The sequence below is a fragment of the Mesoplodon densirostris genome, chromosome 10 (genome assembly GCF_025265405.1).
Source record: "Mesoplodon densirostris isolate mMesDen1 chromosome 10, mMesDen1 primary haplotype, whole genome shotgun sequence".
Lineage (NCBI taxonomy): Eukaryota > Metazoa > Chordata > Mammalia > Artiodactyla > Ziphiidae > Mesoplodon > Mesoplodon densirostris.
Window position 1 is genome coordinate 72,911,505 of NC_082670.1, and position 18,396 is coordinate 72,929,900.

The 18,396-nt window shown below is 43.3% G+C and overlaps 1 protein-coding gene across 6 annotated transcripts in view; it reads left to right on the forward strand.

Annotated features, from left to right (window-relative positions):
• Positions 1–331: 331 nt before the first annotated feature.
• The window catches only part of RAD54L2 (RAD54 like 2), an 88,497-nt gene continuing 70,432 nt past the window's right edge, over positions 332–18,396 (forward strand). Inside the window, exons 1-3 of one of the 6 annotated variants that reach the window (XM_060110140.1) lie at positions 332–541; positions 2,799–2,953; positions 8,991–9,136. The gene's annotated coding sequence lies outside the window, so the exon portion shown is untranslated. Of the gene's footprint in view, positions 542–1,152; positions 1,170–2,798; positions 2,954–8,990; positions 9,137–18,396 lie in introns of those variants that run through there. The other 5 variants (XM_060110139.1, XM_060110142.1, XM_060110137.1 and 2 more) reach the window with 5 other exon arrangements.

Sequence of the window (18,396 nt, forward strand, 5' to 3'; positions counted from 1 at the left end):
GGGTTATCCCTAAGTGAGGAATGAGGAGGAACCGAGGCTCAATTGAAGCACTGACTGGTCAACGTGCCTCTCTGGTGGCTAGCGGGGTGCAAACCCATTCTGTCGGACCCACCACTAAAACCATTCCCAGGTTTCCGGCCTGAGATTTCCGTGCCTCATTCACGCCTGAAAAAAGTTATCTGTAGCATAGACGGCTCTGTAGAGGGAGGAATCGCAGTCCACCCGGCGCGGGGCAACAGCGGCCTCCGCTAGGCTCTCAGCGGAACTTTCCTGTCGGCGGCGCATGTTCCCGTCCGGGCGGCCGGGCGCGCGGGCCGAGAGGGGGACGCTTTCTGGCGCGGACCGCCAGCGGAGGCTGCGAGCGCCGCCGCAGGAGAACACCGACGCTCAGCCGGAGCCAGCCCGCGGCGCCCGGGCCTGGCCGGCTGCTTCCCTCTACCCCAGACGCCGCTGCCGCAGGCACTGCCAAGGCGGGCTCAGAGGAACGCTCGGCCACTCGGCCCTGCCCGGCCCGGCGCGGCCCGGAGCCGCGGCGCGGGAGGTGAGTGCCGGTGCCGGCCCCCGGCTCCCTGCTCGGGCCGCCGGGACCCGCAACAATGGGGGCGGAGTGGAGACGCGGCCAGGGCCCCTGGCGCTCAGCGGCCTGGGTCAGCAAGTGGGTCCCGGCGGCCCAGGCCTTGAAGCGCTGGATCCGACCTAGGGAACTCCAGTGGCCGGAGGCTTGGCGGGGGTCTTCGCCTCCACCCGGGGCCGTGTTGGCTTGGTATTTAGAATTTTTGTAGCCGGGAAAGGGAGTTATAGGGGCACGGAGACTTAACTCTAGAGGCGTGCGCTCTTAGTGCCTCATGCAGACGCCCTGGAGGCTGGCCATAGCGGGTGGATTGGGGGGAGGATGCGTTTGGGATTCTAGGGGCCTCAGTGTGCCTGGTCCCTAAGGCGAATCGAGATGCGTCTCTCCCTGCCCTCCTCCCCACCCGCTCCACGCCCCCAGGTCCATGAACTTGGCAGACCGGGATCTGACTGGGGAGAAAAGAGTATTGAGTATTTAGCTTCTCTGAGGTAATCGGTGATTAGTTCCTGGAAAGGCAGGAGCTCAGCTGGGCACAGGGGAGTTGAGCAAAGGGCTGGATTCTCCAGGGCCCAGCATTCTGGAGTTGAGTGGTTCTCAGGTAGGGAACTTGTCGCAAGAATGTCTCCGTGAGTAGTGTTGGCCACCTTGGAGTTAGGGTGAAGCCGGAGTTGTGAATTGGAGAGTATAGAGGAGGGTTGGTAGGCTGCTGAAGTTGGAGAATTAGCTTTTTGTGGGCCATGGTGGTAGCAGCCTGTGAGATGAACAAGGGGCCTTTGCAGAGTGGGCTTTCTGATAGAGAATGACCTCTTACTGAGGGGGAGGGGTGACTCAGATCTTAGAATTCCTGTCCCTTGCTAGTGGATGTGGCTGACTGTGTTGGTGGCTGGGCACTGAGGTAGACGGTGCTGGAAGGAGCGTTTGGGGGCTGAATTGAGTTTGTTCCTGAATAGAAGACAGTGTGGACCATTCCTTCTTACTCCAAGTCAGAATGGTAGCTGTCATTGACAGTGTTTTAAGTAAATAATTTCTTTGTGGTATTTGGATCCAAAGCTTTCCTCTGTTCATTTTTTTTTCTCCTTTGTTTTTGAATTGTGACTCATACTTTCTTTTCAGCACTATGGCTGTTGTTTATGATGATAGACAAACTTAGACAGTATAATATATATAAATTCCAAGGATTTTTCAGTCCAATTCTAAATCTAAATTAAGAGCCTCTTTTCACTAATTTATGTGTCATTGTTTAATGTATGCAACTCTAGAGAAGGATGTGAAAACTCTAACAGTTTATGTTGTTAAAAGTTCTTTATATCCCTAAACTTCATTTTCTCCTACTACCGTGAAGTCATTACGTTAAATCTGTTAAATCTTAGTGACTGTCATTTTAACTCTCCCAGGGCATTATCTTCACTAGAAGTGTTGTCTGTCTGGTCTGTACACTGTGTCTTATCTGTATCATTGAAAGGCAATGTGCAAACTCCAAATAGCTGAGGCCTGCATCTGTGCACCAGAGCTCTCTCTATGTAGTATTCAGGCAAAAGTTGGTGTGTTGTCTGTAGATGAGATATCAAATCTCATATGAAAAAAAAAGTGTCAGAGTCATTGCACTTTCAGAGTTTGTTTAGAGTGTTAGGAGTTAGTATTGCCTCATTGGAGTATATAAGAGTATAAATTTTCAGGTGAGATGTGAGGTAATTCTGACTATTTGTAGTTGTACTGATGGTTCTGGGGATTGTTTTTCCCCTTAATCTTTAAAAAATCATATATTTCCCTTGCACTGTATTATTTCTGTCTGTCCCATTCTCTCTTTTAAGTTTTCTATCTTAAGTAACTCATTCTTTCATAAACCAATATCTATTGAATTATTCCAGGCACTGTGTTGGGCACCTCTACAATGGTGATGTTTTTCATGTTTTAATAGTAATAGTTCATATTTCAGAAGTGGCTATAGGTCTATGAAGGAAGAAGTGATTCAGGCATATCAAGCTTTTAATCAGTAAAACCATTGAATGAAGTTTTTAAAAAGTATTGATTTTGACTAGTGACAATTGATTATCCTCATATATTTCCATGGGAAAAGTTCACAATGGTATGGGGTTGTTTCTGCATTGTTTTATTTACATACACCTGTTAACTTTAAGTATGCCTGTAGACAAACCACAAGGTAAACATTTTGTTGCTGTGTGTGTCTTGATGAGCTATGATTTACAAATACTGTATATGTGCTTAGGTTCCCCAGGAAGCCATCACACTTTCCTTCCCACTGTGGTTTTGGGAGCATGAAGGCGTTGCTTACTCCCTTTGTCTGGTTCACTGTATGTAGGCTGGGAGTGTCTGCTGATGCCTTGGAGTGCTGTCTCCTAGAACAGGAGGAATAAGATTGAGGTAAGGCTCAGCCTGTTTGAAATTCCTTGCCTCTTAATTATTACTGCATAAATTATATTTGAATGCTTTTTTGCTTTAATTGTTAATCTCCATTCCTATCTAGTTAAATGAAATTCTGTCCTTTGCTCTCTTCTCTATCTCTCTGTATGTATTTTGGCCAAAAATAAATGAAGAGGTTTAAAATCAAGACACTAAGACAGTAAATAAATTCTTTGAAATATCTTTCATTTTTCCATCTGGAATATTTACTTGATCAAATAAAATGAAAACTGCTTTATTTTGTTGCTTTGAAGGCAAACTGATTGCTGAAAAATATTTTGACTACCTCTTAGTCAGATGGATAACCTCAGAAACTCTTGGAAAGAAGGCTTAAAGTGTTTGATTTCTTTGGAAAGATTCTGAGGTGTCTAGTACAATGGAAAGAGCATGGTCTTTGGGGTCATCCCGTCTCTACCTCTTGCTTGCTTTTTGACCTGGGTAAGCTGTTAACCTCTCTGAGCCTTGTTTTTTAATTTAATTTAATTTTTTTCAGCCTGTGAAATGGGGTTAAAATAACCTCTGCAGGTTGTAGTGAGGACTGGAGATGAGGGCCTGGTGCTTAATGGGTGGTCAGTGCTTGCTGTTGGTAGTAGGTTGTGTATATCATTATGTTGGGTTACTGTTCTCAGTAGTATTAGTAATAGGAGTGTGGCTGGGTGCTATGCATGGATGAGAGGTTCAATTTCCTTGTCTGGTGAGGAAGGCAGCCTTCTGTCTACACCTGTTGGCACCCTGGACAGGTGAGAGAATTGTTGAGGTAGTCTTTATCCAGTACTGGTGGCCGGGAGTCAACACTATAAAGTCCAAGGTCATTCCTGGCACTGGTAGGTTTTTTCCTGGCAGTTTCTATGGAGAAGCCAGGAGGTAACTGTTTGGCATGTCCTTGTTTTGGGAACAGTGGGCATTCCCAGTGACAGAGTGCTGGAGTATGCCAGGCAGCATATTCTGTGTGGCCCCTGATCAGGATATTTCTCTAGCTTTCTTCTGTTGGCATCAGATACCTGACTTTGGTCTTTTTGCCTGGAAGGCTCCAGATGCTGGAGAGATTTGTCGTCTTTCTCTAATTTGGGCTAGTTTGATAGAATCTAGCACTCTGTTCAGAAATGTTTTTGATGAACAGAAGGTTCACAGGCTTTGTTATAGAATTGTTCAGTTTTATTTTTTCCCTGTGAGAGGGGGGAGAAAAAAGTAGAGTGAAAAATAAGTATGAGCCAGACAGAAATGATTCAAAATAACTGGCCCTAAATCTCTTCCAGTCTTCCTTAGTCAAATTCCCCCTCCGTTTGGGGTGGTCTTTAACTTCAGTTAAAAGTAAATAATATTCCTCTGGCCTCAAGATACATGAACATCTAGATCCTGATATGTCTCTACTTCAACATCTCACAAAGACCTTTATGACCTGGCCTCTTTGGTATCTTCCTTTCTAGTCTCTCTTCTGCCACAATTCCTCTGTCACTTTAGACTCCAGTTATAGTGAGCTCCTTGAATGTCCCAGCATTCTCAGGCTATTTCTCCTACTAATTTTCCTCCCATTCTAGTGCTTGTTTGACTCTTAGGCTTGAATTTACTAGGAATTCAGGCACCATCACTTAAAACTCTTCCTTGATTCTTCCCAGATTAGGCTGAATGCCTTTCCTTTGTATGGCATTGCAATCTGTGAAAGCTTCTTTCATAATCACTGTACTCTTAACTTTGGGTATTTTTGTGTGTTTTCTGTGCCTATGTTGTGACCTACGTGAGGGCAGGACCTGGTCTTGTTTAACTCTATATCCCAGTATCTAAACATTTCTGATACAGAAGTGGCTACTCAATAAATGTTTAGTGAAGAAATGAATGGCCTCTGCATGTAAAATATCATGAAATCATTCCTTGTGGAGCTGGTGATGTGATGAGGGTTCTGATTTCATGGGTGCCTCAGATCCTGGCTGAAGCAGTGCTTCTGCCTTTGTATTTCCAGGTTCCTAAAAGCAATACATAATTTTGCTGTGAAAATGTGTTGCTTATTCCACATGTTTATGGTTTTGATGCTGGGGAGCTATTACTTGCTCTCTTTGGGTCTTGGCAAAAGTTTCCCTTGGAAGAGAATGTGACAGTTCTTTATGGGTATTATCTAGATCTTCCACTGGCCATTTACTGCTCTGAGCAATTTGTCTTCATGTGTGAAGAACAGTGACTAGTCAGTTTGGGCTACAAGGTCTCTAGACAGCTACTTCCAGCCTGGGTGTGGGTAATGGATTTAACACTAGGATGTTGTGACTTTTGTCAGCTGATGGACTTTTTGAAGATCCAGCTGAGCTCAATGTGGCCGTATTCAGGATATAAGATCATTTGCCCAAACTTTATTTAGGAATTTGAACTCAGTGATTATGAAATTATCTGTATTAGTCCTTTGTTCAGCCTAATACTGTACTAACACTGAAATTGATATATTAGTTCTTTGTTAGGAAGCTCTGTGTTCTGAGTTATTAAGCTAGAAGTAATGGAATTGTGCCAATTCATTTAGTCACCCTCTTGGTTCTTCTTAGTGGTAAAATAACTTGAGAATATACTACCTAAATTATTTTGAATTAATTTTCATGGTTGATCAGACCACATAGGAATCCCACTGTCCAGGTGTAAGGAACTCTGTTGAAGCCTACCTAATGCAGTTATTCTTTCATGTAGGTGACAAACATAACAGACTGAAGAAAAGGAAAGCATGAAAAGTAACTGTAGTTAAAGATAAAAATTGACATGAGATAAAAAGGAAAACTGAGACAAAGCATAAGGCACTTTAAATGTGGCAAGCAACTGTTAAATTGAAGAAATTTGTGAGCAGTGTTGAAATCTTGTGAAGAAAATTGTTATATAGGTTAAAAGCAATAAAAACATGGACAGTTTCAGCCAGCATAGGCACATTGAAGGTGCTAGCACCCATTTATGGTTTTATAGCACCATTGATGAAAGTGATATATAGGTAGAATTGAAAAATGTTTGCTTTACTATGCTTTACGTATACCTTTCATATGTATGATATTATAGTTTTATAAAACACTCTGATGTACATTTACTTTACTGCATCCTCCCAGCAACACTGTGAGGCAGATATCCCCATTTTATAGATGAAGAAGCAAATACAAAGAGGTGAAGTGGCTTGCTTTCAAGTTCACAAAGCCAATAAGAAAAAAAGGTGGGACTTGATGCCAGGTTTTCTAAGTTTAGGGCCTTTTTAAACCTCCTCATGAGATATTGTTAGGGCTTCAGTTTGGGGTGAAAGTCACTCCTTATTCCAGGCTTCTGGCCAGTAGAGGATACACACAAAGAAGGTAGTGCCACACAGGGAGTACAGCTTCTGCCCTATTAACAGCAGCCTGGTAACTCTGCAAGAGCTGGGTGTGGGGGAGCCTAGGTGGAGCCTCCACCTTCCTCACAGATCCCTTACGGGTTATGAGAAACACCCAAAACCAGGTGGAGAGTTTTTGCCCTTGAAGCCCAGTGACACAATTGGGATCTTCCTCCTAATGTGATGAAATTTAGAAATTGGAAGAAAATGGAAGTTTGGGAAAGAATCCTGTAAGTGTGATTCTGGATTGAGCTTAGGCTCTTTGTTCTCATTGTGCCATCCACTCTCACTGTCTTCCCCCACCCTATCTCTCTACCTTTCTCTTCTCTCCTATTTCACCCACCTCCCACCTTAGTTTGGATGCTGGTTTGCCATGGTCCACAGTTACAGTGCTGCCCTCCCCAGGTCTGAGAACCTGCTTGAACCTTTGCATTCTGCTAGTTGCCAACCCTGAATTCTCTCCCCTGGCTTCTTTCACTGCCCCTAGGCTGCCCAGTGTTTCTGGGGAGTCAGGAAAATGGGCTGCTTTGGTTGTCAGCAGTTCCCATTGCCTCACTTCAGTTGAGCTGTCTCTGCCCCTCCGGGTGCTCTTGTGCTGCATTCTCAGGGTCCCAGTTCCCACAGCAGCTGCTTGCACGTTTTGCAAGGCTCGTTTTTCCCTCAGGCCCTAGACCTGCTCTCTGTCTGCCTCATTCTTGACCTGTGACTTCACTTTAGGGCTTGTGCTCACTAATTTTTTTCCCCTTTCCTTTCTATTATGACACTTTCATCACTCTTGCTTTTGGAAATTCCTTGACTTTTTTCCTGATTATGCAAGTAATATATGAGCACAGTAAAATTCAGGCATTTTTATTTTTATTTTATTTTATTTTATTATTTTTTTAAGTTTTTTCAGTTTACCCTTCCCCCTCCCCGGAGGCATTTTTAAATAAGGAAAGGAACCCATAATCCCATGTCTCAATGTTAACCACTATCATGAATTTGGTTTATATATATCCACACTTTTTTCCACTGTGTATGCTGACATGGATGTATTTGTGCTTCTGTATGTGTGTGAGATAAAGTAATTCCTTTTTACAGAAATGGAATAACAGTATATCTACTTTTCTATAATTTGCTTTCTGTCTTCATTTAATGCCTTTATTTTGGGCATTTTCCCATGTTTCGGACACATATCTATCTTTTAATAGTTACGTAGTTCATTTCTGTCAGTTTTCCTAGTCCCCTGGTGACAGCCATTTGTTTCTTTTTCTCTGCAGTTACAAGCATCCTTGTAAATATATCTTCGTATCTTCTGTACTCTGTATACTTCTTAGGATAAATTCCTACAAGTGGAGTTTCTGTGTCAAAAGTTATGCATGTTTAAAATTTTACTAGATATTATCACATAACTTTTGAAAGATTATATCAATTTATATTTCTTCTCTAACACTGAACATTAAATAAATTTAATCTTTGACAATTGAAGCCTAGATAACTTTTATTTACATTTCCTTAAATGTAAGTGATGAGCATCTTTTCATGTTTTTGTTTCATATATAGATTGATTGATCAATTAATTAATTGATTACTCAGTTATCTTCTTTCTAGCATCTTCCTATCCTCCCTCCCTCCCCTTTTTGTTTTTACCTACATACAAGGTAGACCCATAGTAACTTGACCTCTCATGCCATCCTAGCCCTCTCCTTCCTGTCCCTTATATCTAAAATGCAGTTTTACTGCCATTTCCTCACTACTTGCTTTATCTATATCTCTTAATCCTTTGTGGTCTGGCTTCTGGTCCTGTTTTTCTCCTAAATACTATCTCTGAGTGAATTCCTTGTTGCCCAGACAAAAATTTTTTTCTTGATGTTTGTTCTCCCTTGTTTTGACTAATTCCCCATTCCCTACCATCTTTGCAGGGAGGGAAGTTGCACATGAGTGGACTTTTTATTATGGAAAATTTCAAACATATACAACAGCAGGGAGTATAGTATAATGAACCCCATGGACCCATCACTTAATTTCAATAATGACCAATATTTCCCCAATTTTTTCTTTCAATTGTCCTTCCCACCTTCTTTTGCTGTTGTTGGCATTTTTTTTTTTTTTTTTTTTTTTTTTTTTTTTTTTGCTGTACGCGGGCCTCTCACCGCTGTGGCCTCTCCCGCTGCGGAGCACAGGCTCCGGACACACAGGCTCCGCGGCCATGGCTCGCGGGCCCAGCCGCTCCGCGGCATGTGGGATCCTCCGGGATCGGGGCACGAACCCGTGTCCCCTGCATCGGCAGGCGGACTCTCAACCACTGCGCCACCAGGGAAGCCCTGTTGTTGGCATATTTTAAAGCTAAATCTCAGACTTTGTCACTGAGTGTGTGTCTCTAACTAATAAGAATATTTTATTTCTTAAACACCATCACATTGCCATTTTCTACCCTGATAAAAATTAACGTTTCCTTAATAGTGAGGACTTGATATTTAATCCTGGCTCTGATACCTGCTGTTTAACTTGGGCAATTTTTAAACTTATTTTCTCATCTTGAAATGCAGTGAGATAATGATGATAATGCTGCCTAATAGGGTGGTTGTGAGGTTACCTCATTTATTCCCACATGAAGTGCTTAGCACCGTGCTTTACCTACGTGGGGGCTCAAACATTTTTTGCATTTACTCTGTCTTCATCTATCCATTCATTCAGCAGATATTTATGGAACACATATGTGTCAGCTGAAGAGGAGACACTGACCTTGGCTTCTAAGATTCTGCACTATCCTGATTCTCTGCCTGCCTCTCAGATGTTTAAAAACCCCTTCCTTTTTCCTCCTGGATGTGGATGTAACCCAGGTTTGTTGTTTTTCGTTTTCTATTCCCTCTGTAGTCTAACCCTCAGAAATCTAGCTCTTTCACTCCCACCACTTCAGGCTATCCAAGTGACTCAATTCTATAACCATGGTTTCTTTACCAAGCAACAAACCCACATTTCATCCTGGCCTTTAGACATGTCTTTCTGGTCATGGGAATGAGTGTAAAGTGCCCTGAACTGAGTCTGCCCACCAGGGCTTCACTCAGTCTTGCCACTAACTCCATGGCTTGGGCAGTTCAGTCACTTCTCCTGATCTTGGTGTCCTCAGTCAGAAGGATGGTAGGGCTGGATTAGAGTCTGAAGTCCTGTGCAGCTTTAAAAGCCTATCAGCTGTGAGAAGGTGGTTTCAGAAATGTCCTGCTCAGCATATGTGGGACCACATGCATCATTCTACTCCCCAAACAAGTTTCTGGCTTTTCCCATCTGGCCTCTCTCAGGATATCCAGGCTTCATTCTGTGGCTTTTCCCTTTCATTTGTCTTCAACATAGGGCCAGTTATCTCGTGGCTAGTTCTTCAGTTAATCCTGACTCCTGGCTCTTCCAGAAACATACATTTAGCACTTTTCAGCTTTGTGTCTGTATTCACATTGTTTTCTTTGGCTGTCCTATTCACATTGTTTCTCCTGAACCTGTGTTCTGGCCGATTGAATTTCTGACCATCTTTCTAGACTAAGTTCAGGTGACAGCTTCATCCACATTGGAAGTGAGTCCTCCCTCTTCTGACTCTCATGACTGGCAGTGCATCAGTGACATTTCACAGTATGCCTGGTGCTTCAGCTATTTGTGTGTGTAAGTTTTTCTTCCCTCCTAGTGTAATCTTCTTGAGTATAGGTACCACATTTACACCGCGTGTAATTTTGCATCCTACAGTGTCCAGCACAATTCTTTGTACTAAGAGTTTGCAATAAATACTGATTGAATAAGTGACTGAGCTAAAGTAAACTTTGCTTCAAGTTAAGAACACTTAAGGAAATGTTTTTATTTTTATTTTTTTTATTTTTTATTTTTTTTGCGGTATGCGGGCCTCTCACTGTTGTGGCCTCTCCTGTTACGGAGCACAGGCTCTGGCCGTGCAGGCCCAGCGGCCATGGCTCACGGGCCTAGCTGCTCCGCGGCATGTTGGATCTTCCCGGACCGGGGCACGAACCCGTGTCCCCTGCATCGGCAGGCGGACTCTCAACCACTGCGCCACCAGGGAAGCCCTTTATTTATTTTTTAATAAATATATTTATTTATTTTTGGCTGCATTGGGTCTTCGTTGCTGCACACAGGCTTTCTCTAGTTGCGGTGAGTGGGGGCTACTCTTCGTTGCAGTGCGTGGGCTTCTCATTGTGGTGGCTTCTTTTGTTGCAGAGCACGGGCTCTAGGCGCATGGGCTTCAGTAGTTGAGGCACGCAGGCTCTAGAGCGCAGGCTAAGTAGTTGTGGCGCAAGGGCTTAGTTGCTCCATGGCATGTGGGATCTTCCCGGACCAGGGCTCGAACCCGTGTCCCCTGCATTGGCAGGCGGATTTTTAACCACTGCACCACCAGGGAAGCCCAAGGAAATGTTTTTAAACCTAAAAGGCAGAACTTGTGAAATGGTACTAATTCAGGTACTAATTCCTTGACCTCAAAATTCAAAGAATCCTCTGCTTTCCTGTCCTGTCTCAGAGTTGGGAAGATTTTCTAACTCTTTGGGTAATATAGTTTAGCTTCTCCAAAGCATAGCTGGTCATACTACATACTGTCATCATGGAGTAGCTAAAGGTAATCACCAACATTAATTGAAAGCTAACTTACCGTGTGCTAGGCAATGTGCTAATTACTTTATTTTTTTCACTTAATTAAAAAAATCTTACATATGTACTGTTATTCTTCTCATTTTATAAATAAAGAAATCTAGGTTTAGAGAAATTAAGTAACTTCTTTAGTATTCCTTAGATAGAAAGTGGCAGTGCTGGGACTCTGACCCAGGCCATCTCGTCCCAGAGCCTTTATTCTTCATTGGTGTGCTGTTTTCCTGTCCAAAGCATGTTTACTACCAGTTGGCTCTTTTATGTTTATTTTCTAGCACTTATCAAATATCTTGCATGGATTTTTTCATTTCTCCCTACCAAACCAGCTATCCCTTTACTGTTCTTTCTGATTTTGGTGAAGGGTATGCCAGACTTCAAGCCTCAGATTCATATATAATTTTTCCCTTTCCTTCCTGTGAGTTTTCCTTGGTAATGCCTTACTCCTGCTCCATTCTTTCTGGTTTCTTTCCTCTTAACCCAGGGCCTCGAGGTATAGTCCTGGATTATGATGGTTGATTTTCCTTCCTTCATTCTCTCATTTTTATAGTCCTTCTGAAAGGGTTGCCTGTCACCCATTTCTCTGCAGTTAAAAATCCTTCTGCTGTTCCTGTAGCTGGGGCTCCTAAAGCCAGTTTTCAAATAGTGCTCCACATAGTTACCACTGTTCTTTTTTTTTTTTTTTTAAATATATATGTATTTATTTATTTATTTGGTTGCACCAGGTCTTAGTTAAGGCAGGCGGTCTCCTTAGTTGTGGCATGCATGTAGGATCTAGTTCCCTGACCAGAGATCGAACCCGGGCCCCCTACATTAGAAGTGTGGAATCTTTTTTTTTTTTTTTTTTTTTTTTGCAGTATGTGGGCCTCTCACTGTTGTGGCCTCTCCCGTTGCGGAGCACAGGCTCCGGACTCACAGGCTCAGCGGCCATGGCTCACGGGCCCAGCCGCTCCGCGGCATGTGGGATCTTCCCAGACCGGGGCACGAACCCATGTCCCCTTCATCGGCAGGCGGACTCTCAACCACTGCTCCACCAGGGAAGCCCAGAAGTATGGAATCTTAACCACTGTGCCACCAGGGAAGTCCCACCAGTGTTCTTTTTAAATTGGGAATTCAGATGATGCCACTTCCCTGCTTGAGATCCTGTAGTGGCTCCCACTGGGGGCACATGGACTGTGGGAAGGATTGCATGGAGACAGATACTGAGGCCACTTCCGAGCTCAGCAGAGAAGGGCTCGATGGCATAATAGTTATGTCTGCCAGAGGTGCAGACAGGAGAGTGGTGCCAAGTGCCACATATTTGCCAATTTTTATATAGGACAAAGCTCAGACTCCTAAACAAAGTCCTCCAGACACTGCTGGATCAAGATCTGGCCTGTCTACTTCTCACAATTTCCCCATTTACTCCCCCAACCTCTATTCCTATGGAACTGTACTTCTGCATATGTCATTCCCTCTCTCTGAATGACTTCATCAGTCTCTTCTTTTTTTTTTTTTTTTGAATTTTATACAGCAGGTTCTTATTAGTTATACATTTTATACATATTAGTGTATACATGTCAATCCCAGTCTCCCAATTCATCACACCACTGCCCCACCCCGCCGCCACTTTCCCCCCTTGGTGTCCATACGTTTGTTCTCTACATCTGTGTCTCTATTTCCATCAGTCTCTTTTTAAGGAAAGGAGACATTGTCCTTTGACGTTCAGATCTGTTGCCTCCTCTGGGAAGTCTTCACCAGCCTTTCCAGGCAAAAATATTTCCTTCTCTGTCCTGTAGAACCTTTTCCTTCCTCCCTCCCTCCCTTCCTTCTGAAATATAATTCACATACCATAAATTTCCACCATTTTAAAATGTTTAATTCAGTGATTTTTAGTATATTCACAAGGTTATGCAACCATCACCACTATATAATTCCAGAACATTTCCTTTTTTGTTGTTATTGTTTTTTGATTAATTATTTTATTTATTTATTTTTGGCTGCATTGGGTCTTCGTTGCTGCGCACGGGCTTTCTCTAGCTGCGGCAAGTGGGGGCTACTATTCGTTGTGGTGCGCGGGCTTCTCATTGTGGTGGCTTCTCTTGTTGTGAGCATGCACTCTAGGAGCGCAGGCTTCAGTAGTTGTGGCACACGGGCTCTAGAGCGCAGGCTCAGTAGTTGTCGCCCATGGGCTTAGTTGCTCCGTGGCATGTGGGATCTTCCCAGACCAGGGTTCGAACCCATGGCCCCTGCATTGGCAGGCGGATTCTTAACCATTTGTGCCTCCAGGGAAGTCCCAAAACATTTATTTTCTGCAAAAAGAAACTTGTACTCATTAAGCAGCCACTCCCTATTCTTCCTTCCCCCTACCCACTGGTAACCACTAATCTACTTTCTGTTTCAATGGTTTTGCCTATTCTGGGCATTTCAGATAAATGGAATCATATAGTATGTGGCCTTCTGTGACTGGTTTGTTTCACTTAGCATAATGTTTTCAAAGTTCACCCATGCTGTAGCATGCGTTAGTACTTCCTTCCCTTTTATTGCTCGATAATATTCCACTCTATGGATATGCTACATTCTGTTTATCTAGTCATCAGTTGATGGAAGAAGAACTTTAGTCATATGTTATACTTACCAGATTGCTCATCTTTTTTTTTTTTTTTTTTTTTGCGGCACGCGGGCCTCTCATCGCTGTGGCCTCTCCCGTTGTGGAGTACAGGCTCTGGACGCGCAGGCCCAGCGGCCACGGCTCACGGGCCCAGCCGCTCTGCGGCACGCGGGATCCTCCCGGACCGGGGCACAAACCTGCATCCCCTGCATCTGCAGGCGGACTCCCAACCATTGCGCCATCAGGGAAGCCCCCAGATTGCTCATCTTACATGTTTACGTATCTGTGTCAGTTGACTGGATGATTCCTGGAGGGCTCCAATCATCACTCTGTGACCAGGGTTCTCTCATCTTTGTATCTTCAGTCCCTACCAGTACTGGTCAATACTAGATGCTTACACAGTACTTATTTATTTTATTTTATTTTTTAATATATTTATTTATTTTTGGCTGCATTGGGTTTTTGTTGCCATGAGCGGCTTTCTCTACTTGTGGCACGTGGGCTTCCCATTGCAGTGGCTTCTCCTGTTGCGGAGCACGGGCTCTAGGCATGCGGGCAACAGTAGTTGTGGCATGCAGGCTCAGTAATTGTGGCTCGTGGGCTCTAGAGCACAGGCTTAGTAGTTGTGGTGCACGGGCTTAGTTGCTCCATGGCATGTGGGGTCTTCACGGACCAGGGCTCGAACCTGTGTCTCCTGCATTGGCAGGTGGATTCTTAACCACTGTGCCACCAGGGAAGTCCCGATCAGTACTTATTGATGAATCATTTTATCTCCCTTTCCAGAAAACCAGACACTTTCTGCCTTTTCAGTGCGCCTCAGATCCAAGTCATGATTCCTGTGTGGAATGTCTTCTCCTCCCCGCCTCACTTGTCTAATTCTGCCTTGCTTCAGGAGTTGTCTCAAGGTTTGCCTCCTCGAGGCTTCTCATTGTGGTGGCTTCTCTTGTTGAGAGCACGCGCTCTAGGCACGCAGGCTTCAGTAGTTGTGGCGCGTGGGCTCTAGAGCACAGGCTCAGTAGTTGTCGCCCATGGGCTTATTTGCTTTATTAAGTGCTTAATGCACTTAATAAAGTGCATTTATTAAGGCACTTAATAAATGTAATCTTACCTATGTCCTTAAGTAGATTGACACTAAGCCTGACAACACTAAGATTCCCTTTTTTCACTCCCAATACAAAGGTGCTTTAATTTTTTAATGGAATTATAGCTAACATTTTACCTTGCTTAAATTGCAGAAGGAAGAAAAAGAGAGAGTAAGAAATAATGATTGATTGATTGATTTTAATATTTATTTATTTATTTATTTATTTGGCTGCGCCGGGTTGTATTTGCGGCATGCAGGATCTTCATTGCTGCATGCAGGATCTTTAGTTGCGGCATGTGGGATCTAGTTCCCTGACCAGGGATTGAACCTGGGCCCCTGCATTGGGAGTGCAGAGTCTTAACCACTGGACCACTGGGGAAGTCCCCAGAAATAATGATTTAAATAGTGGGGTAATTTATACTCACCATTTTACTCCGTGAGTACCCAAAGGCAGTGGATGCAGTCAGTGTTGTTAGTTAATATGATTGACAAAACTTATAAATGTAAAGAATTCTTGACCATTGGCAGAATAGAAATTGTTTAGGTGGTGTGGTGATGAGTTGGTAAGTATTCAATGGTGAGGGGGTGGGGAGGAAGAATTGAGGGCCAATGAAGAATTGCTGAACTGGTCCAAGCCGCAAAATACCCGAGAGGTTTAATTTCTGAATATTATACCCTTTTGGAAATATTTTTGGTATATACATCTACAGGAATACATACATAAAACTATTCATATTATTGATGATCTTTTGCGGTACGCGGGCCTCTCACTGTTGTGGCCTCTCCCGTTGAGGAGCACAGGCTCCAGACGCGCAGGCTCAGTGGCCATGGCTCATGGGCCCAGCCGCTCCACAGCATGTGGGATCTTCCCGGACCGGGGCACGAACCCGTGTCCCCTGCATTAGCAGGCGGACTCTCAACCACTGTGCCACCAGGGAAGCCCTGATGATCTTTTTTACGTGCTGCTTTAGGCCCTCATGTGAGCTCTGGCTAAGACGGGGTCCTTGTAGTAGATACCCAGTGAACTTTTGTTGGCAGTGTGAGAGCTTGCTCTGTTGGTCACTGGATGTGGCTATGGATAAAAGCAGTCACAGCCTGAAAAATATGATGCTACTCAGGAGGGGGATGAGGTCAAACAGGATTTGTTCACTGATGGTTTGACTTTGTGGAGAGAGAATACATGTGTAAAGATACTGATTTTACAGTTATAAAGTCCTATCTATTACTGTAAAACAAAAGAATAAAGAAGAAAATAATAACTTTTTTGGTAAAACTATCACTCAGATAAAAATGGTTAACCTTTTGGTGCATTTCCTTGTCTTTTTTCCCCCCTATGCATATATAAATACTTGCACATTTTTTAAAATTGGGATCTAAATATTTATAAGTTTTTTGTACTTTTTATACAACATTATATTGTAAAAATGGTCTTGAAAATCTTCCCCTGAAATTTGCTCTACTGTATCTATTTTATGTTCTCAGAAAGACTTTTCCTCTAATAGGTCAGAAACCTCTTTGGCAGAGCCATCTGTTTCATATATTAATAGATTTTTTCATGAACCTCACCAGGTCTGTCTTGTAAGCTCTGGTTAGGGCAAATTAGAATTCACTGATTGACCCAATCGGTGCTCTCAGTACAGATTCCTCTATCAGAGACTTGTGACCTGGTCTCATCTGTCAGCTGGACCCTGTTAGACTTGCCCTTCATCTACTGACTCTGCAGTCGATATTTCAGATTAAACGTTTAAAAAAAAATTTTAGATATTTAGAGGACGGCTTGTGGGGTTTTTGTTGTTGTTTGTTTTGTTTTCAATCAAAACCATGTGCTCTGGCAGCATCTTAAAGAACAATTCCATGTCAAGGGCATTTTGGCAAGTTTTTCTCCTTTGAAGATTCATTTCTGTTAATATTTCGTAAGTGAAAGTAGCAAGTAACCTTGTGACATGTACAATCAGTACATTCCTTATAAGAAATCAAATGTGTGAAACAATAGCAGCATCAATAAATTAGCCTGTTGAAGTGGAAACTCTTACTCTTTCATATTTACTGTGTTTGAATTTTGTCTCCATTGATATTCTTCCTTCCCCAGGTTATATCTCTCCAGCTGCCTAACCTCTCATAAGGAATCTTGAATCTTAATCTGAATAGAGCATTTAGTTCATGCTGCTTACATAAATCTTACCTTTGGCATAGCAGGGAGAATATCTATGTTCCAGATACTTTTCATTTAGTAACTTTGGTGTCTTACACTTGGTAACTTTTGCCTCACCTGACTGCTTCAGAACTGGTACATTCTAAAGCCTTCCTTGGTTCCCTTCTTGAGCTATGGGTTGGCCTTTTGGTGTGGGTTATTCCGGCTCTCTCCATGTCTTTACTTCCCTACTGCTTTACCCACTCATTGTTTGTAGACTTGGTTTATCCAGTTTTGTCTGGGAGGAATGCCTGTTTTCTGGGCTTGGGGCCAATTTTTTACTTTACTTTTGGGTAAAACTACAGTATCCCAGCTGCTATTTCCAGAGATGAGCTCTCTGAAACCAGTTTTATTTGTTTAGAAACCAGATAGCACATATTATGGTGGTTACACACATTTTAGAAATAAAAATAGGCTCTCCCTAAATGGGACATCGTTGCCTGTATGAGAACTAACACACTGATGTGTATTGTACAATTTCAGCTACCAGGGCTTCCAGGTGGGCTGGAGCTGTGATAAGGCTGTAGTGTTTTCATGAGAGACACTGTAAAATAAGCTTCACATCTACATAGGATTTGTTTGTGTTGTGTTAAGTTATTGAGTCCTTATTATGTTACTGGTTCATATACTGCATGAATACTTGCAGCACCTGAAGTGTAGGTGTCATTACCCCAAATGAGGAAAAGGTAAATTTACTCTGGTTAAATGGCACCATTAACTAGGGTCTCTCTTGACATCTAAGAGTTCCCACTCTTTTTACTCCCACAGTGTAAAAGCTGGGCTATATTGTAGCATCTGGTCTCCAGTCTGGGTTGATGTCTGAGGAGGAAGTGACAGCAGCACCATAGGCTCCGGTTAGGGTAACCTGGAAGAGAAGTCTTATGTGTCTTTTTCACCTGAAGAATAGTACCCCACTAGCCCTGTTTATTTTACCTCCTAAATAGTTCTCAAATCTGGCCTTTCCTCTGGCTTTTTTACTGTCTATTTCCTGTCTTCTCTCATTCCATCTTACACATTTCTTCCAGACCATGTTTTGAATACTTACAATGTGCTAAATACTGAACTGTGTAATTTCACAGTACAATTTACATTTATATTATACTCATTCACCACCTCATTCTCTTAATAATCCTTGAAGGTAAGGGGTACCTCCACTTTACAGGTGAGGAATCTGTGGCCCAGAGAGATTGACTTGCCCAAGGTCACACTGAAAAAATGAGTTGGGATTTCAGTTTGAAACTGCATATACCTATGCTTTTACATTCTATAACATTCTATGGTGCAGAGTGATCTTTATAAAAGACAGAGCTCGGGCTTCCCTGGTGGCACAGTGGTTGAGAGTCCGCCTGCCGATGCAGGGGACATGGGTTCGTGCCCCGGTCTGGGAAGATCCCACATGCCGCGGAGCGGCTAGGCCCGTGAGCCATGCCCGCTGAGCCTGCGCGTCGGAGCCTGTGCTCCACAACGGGAAGAGGCCATAACAGTGAGAGGCCTGCGTACCGCAACGGAGCTCCTCATGTTATTTTGATCTTCCTTGTAGGATAACATCCAATATCCTTAACATATTCAGGGTGCTCCGTGATCTTTGCCCTGTTGCTTTTCC